Genomic DNA, 4,527 nt, shown 5'->3' on the forward strand with positions numbered 1-4,527 from the left:
CATGTGACTCCTGGAGTTCCCCATTTAAATCATAAAAAGTTATGACAGAGGTCTAGTGCTACAACCCGGTGCAACACGCTGATAACAAAATTGGTCTGATAAGAAACTCTGCCTCTCAGTCTGTGACAATGACAGCCCCTTCCTTACTTTTGCTTAATAAGTAAGGAAGTGCTTTTGTTTATCTCAGTGTGTCATAGACCTGTAGTGTCTTTCTTTCAATGCGATAAAAGGGTTACAGGTTCACATATTAACTTTGCAGCAGAGCCATCCTTCATGACGCTAACCTGTGTACTGCTTCCATCTAGTGTCTATGCCAGTGTATTGCTATACTACAGGGTGGGCCATTTATATGGATACACCGTATAACATGGGAATGGTTGGTGATATTAAAGTCCTGTTTGTGGCACATTAGTATATGTGAGGGGGAAACTCCTCAAGATGGGTGGTGACCATGGTGGCTATTTAGAAGTCGGCCATCTTGGATACAACTTTTGTTTTTTCAATAGGAAGAGGGCCATGTGACACATCAAACTTATTGGTAATGTCACAAGAAAAACAATGGTGTGCTTGGTTTCAATGTAACTTTATTCTTTCATGAGTTATTTACAAGTTTCTCTTTGTTCACAGCCATTGACATGTCGAAGAGGTTAACACGTGAGGAGCGAATCGAAATCGCAGTAACCGGGTCATTGCAGCAGATTTCAATGCAAGACACCCTACGAAACCACCCATCTCCCATGCTACAGTTAGCAAACTGCTTGCTAAGTTTCGTGAAACTGGTTCAGTGTTGGATTTGCCAAAATTTGGACACAAGAAAACTGTCACTGATGAAGAAACATCAGTTTCAACAAATAACTCATGAAAGAATAAAGTTACGTTGAAACCAAGCACACCATTGTTTTTCTTGTGACATTACCAATAAGTTTGATGTGTCACATGGCCCTCTTCCTGTTGGAAAAACAAAAGTTGTATCCAAGATGGCCGACTTCTAAATGGCCACCATGGTCACCACCCATCTTGAGGAGTTTGCCCCCTCACATATACTAATGTGCCACAAACAGGACTTTAATATCACCAACCATTCCCATGTTATTACGGTGTATCCATATAAATGGTCCACCCTGTAGAACACAAGGGTGTCATGAATGCCCGTTTATCTTTCTTTTGATTGTTTCATTTTTACCTGCCTGGAGGGTACACCAATTTACAAAGCAGGAAGTTAATGCAATTTATAAAACCTGAGGTTTGGTTTATTTTTTACCAAGTAGTAGCCTATACTGGCATACAAAGTCAAGAACAGAAAAATAATCAACAGTACTCCATTTTTATCTCTAACTTCAACTTACTTTGTCAGCGCTCAGCCGTGCTTACCTTTCGCTGCTGCTCACGTTGCACAGCCTGCTGAAAGGCAGACACAAGATCTCTTTCTGAGCTGAGGGACAATTTGTCAGGTCCATGTGCTGACATGACAGTGAAAACTGTGGTAGGCAAACAGCTGTGCCTTTGTGTGACAACAAAAGCAGAAGGTGTAAATGAATAATAGATTCAAATAGCTCTAATTATTGTATCGCTATCCGGCTGAATGCTTTCTTTTATACTGCTCGTGAAAAACGATGCACACATATTTAAATACAACGCCATATGCTATTATTAAAACCTTAATTATGACATTATTAATGCTTCATATTGTTTTTCTTCATAAAAAAAATAAGAACATTTACTGGGCTTGTTGATTGACTCACCATAAACCTTATAAGTTACGCCTTTATTCTATGCTATTATTGCCTTAATTCTTTGTGGTTTGGGTTCAACAAGGAGCTGGAAACTTTTCTCAGAGGATTTTGCTCCATATTGACATGATAGTGTTACACAGTTGCTGCAGATTCATCGGCTGCACATCCATGATGCAAATCTCTTCTTCCAACCACATTCCAAAGACACTCTGTTAGACTGAGATCAGGTGACAGTGGGACGGTTTGAGTTTAGATAACTCGTTGTCATGTTCGAGATGATCTCAGCTTTGTGACACTGTGCGTTATCATACTGAATGCAACCATCAGGAGAGGGCTACACTGCCGTCATAAAGGCCTGAACATGGTCAGCGATAGTACTCGGGCAAACTGTGGTGCTTAACTGATCCTCAAAACAGGCTCAAAGCGTGCCAGGAAAATATCCCCATGCATTTACACCCAGAGTTGTTACACCACCATCATCCTGAACTGCTGACACAAGGCAGGTAGATCCATGCTTTTGTACTGTTTATGTTAAATTCTGACCAAACCTTCAGGGGCACATATGCATGACTCTTTGTGGGCCCTCTTCCATTCTTGATCCATATCTTACATGATTTTATTTCATTTTATTTCAACAAATAATTTAGTTCATAACTGTACACAATAATCTGTAGTGTAGCCATTCATGAGCTGCCTTTAAAAACACATAAGACCAAAAGTCTGTTTAGTTTGAAATATCCCCACATTTCTACAATTATATTAGGTTTCAATGAGTTTAGCTTGGAGTATCCAACTTAGGGGTGTATTATTTTCTTCATTTATATTTCAGTATTTATTATTTTCTTGGCATAAAAAAGCTTAAAGTGCGATCTTAGCTTTCTAACATGCTCTGTCCTCTCCGCGTCCTTCCCATCACCCCAGGGTAACCTTCATTTTGCTCTCTCTTTTCACTTCCATCATCTTTTATCGCATTCAGGACTGATTGCAGCCCCTTAACCTTACAGCATCATGCTGCTTTCAACCTGTTTGGCACAAAGGCACATCAGAGGTCAAACCAGATCATCACGGCAAACCAGAATAACTATAAATGTACTTGTCTTGATCATTGTGTGTAAAAAGTGTAAATAAGTATCCATATTTACTTGTTTCCATGAAAGTCTAATGACAGTATTGTACAGGTCTAACAGCAGTGTGTTTACGATATGTGCGATGATGTAACAGCCGCCATCTGTTAGTGTTCCTTTGATGCTATCAAACATAAAAGTTATACAGCAGTTTTTTGGTCTTGACTGGATGATTTAGCAGAACATGAAACTGTGAGCGTCTACGTGGATATGTTGGTGCTTCATAAGAACTAACCAAAGGTAAATAAATGCGTCCATCGCCATATAAGTGACTACTTACATACTTTTTTTTAATATTAATTAAGGAGCATTGTATTATTTTAAAGTACTATTTCATCAGCCTTAAAAAACACTTGCTTAAAAATGCCTTGTTTACATCACGGCCTCACTGGTCCAACATAAGCTGAAGCTGAAGCTGCTATTGATAGAAAAGACTAGAATAACTTTAAACTGCTGCTACATGTGCTCACCTAGTATCACATAATCTAGAGAGGGACCTGCTGCTGCTTCAGTCTCTGGCTGTTTCTGAAATGAATATTCATGTGTTAATGAGTTAAGTCGTGCTGGCTAACTCTGATAGAACCACTGGCTCACTGTCTTTAGCAAACGCTCTTAGCTAAACCATTCTTAACCTGTTAGTTGTGCTCTGCTCACCTTTATTTTGAAAGAAGTCTGTTAATGGCTCATTTGCCTCACTTTGCTTTCTTTCCCTTTCCTTTCTTTTGATTCCTTGGTTAGAGAGATGACTTCAGGTATGCATTATCAGTCAACTGTAAAGTCGAGTCCAAGTGTGGGGTGAATGAAATGATTTCGTGTCAGGAGATTTATTCAAGTACTGCAAACAAAAACAAACTTGTCATTCCTGTAGTTGGGGCTCTGGGGAATCTGTCCAACTTCTTACTCTGCTACAACATCCATGCTACCATCCGAATGTCACAGACTCATCAGCCTTGCCAACGTTTGTCCAATTCTCTAGTTTTGGTGAATGTGTGTCAACTGTAGCTTCAGTTTCCTGTTGTTAACTGACAGGAATGACACATGGTGTGGTCTTTTGCTGCTGTAGCCCATCTGCTGCAATGTTCAATTTGCTGTGCTTTGAGAGATTCAAAGTCTCTTAAATCACATTTTTTCCTGATTCTAATACTCAGAAATGTGTCACCAGAGGGTGGTCAGAAAATACCAGCATGCACATTTATTTATGTTGATCTGAGCAGCAGAAAGTTCACAGAAGCAGTGGACCTGTGAGCTCATGAGAAATAAACGTGAATTTTGTTTTCTTCCTTCTTTAGTTTTATTAAAATTGTATTTGAGAATTGACTTTGTGCTTACTTAAATGTATGCAATGATGTCTTGGGAAATATTCATGTGCACTTCTATCGAACAGGGAAATGGTTAGTGTGGCTTGACCTAATTAAAATGTGACATCATTTTTTTTGGTTTTGTTTGTCTTGTTTTGTACATGAACAAACGTGTAAAACTCAACTTCATTATGACCAAATACATGACCCTTCCTAAAACCAACTTGTTAGTTGTGTCTAACCATAGTCGCATTTGCTCGCTATATTTTTAGTTGAGTGAGCAAATTTGGAATATGTAACTAGGCCAGCAAGTCACACAGAAAAAAAAATACAGTGAAATGAAAAGGCTTCCATATGCAGTCCAGAGCCACA

The sequence above is a fragment of the Astatotilapia calliptera genome, chromosome 18 (genome assembly GCF_900246225.1).
Source record: "Astatotilapia calliptera chromosome 18, fAstCal1.2, whole genome shotgun sequence".
NCBI lineage: Eukaryota > Metazoa > Chordata > Actinopteri > Cichliformes > Cichlidae > Astatotilapia > Astatotilapia calliptera.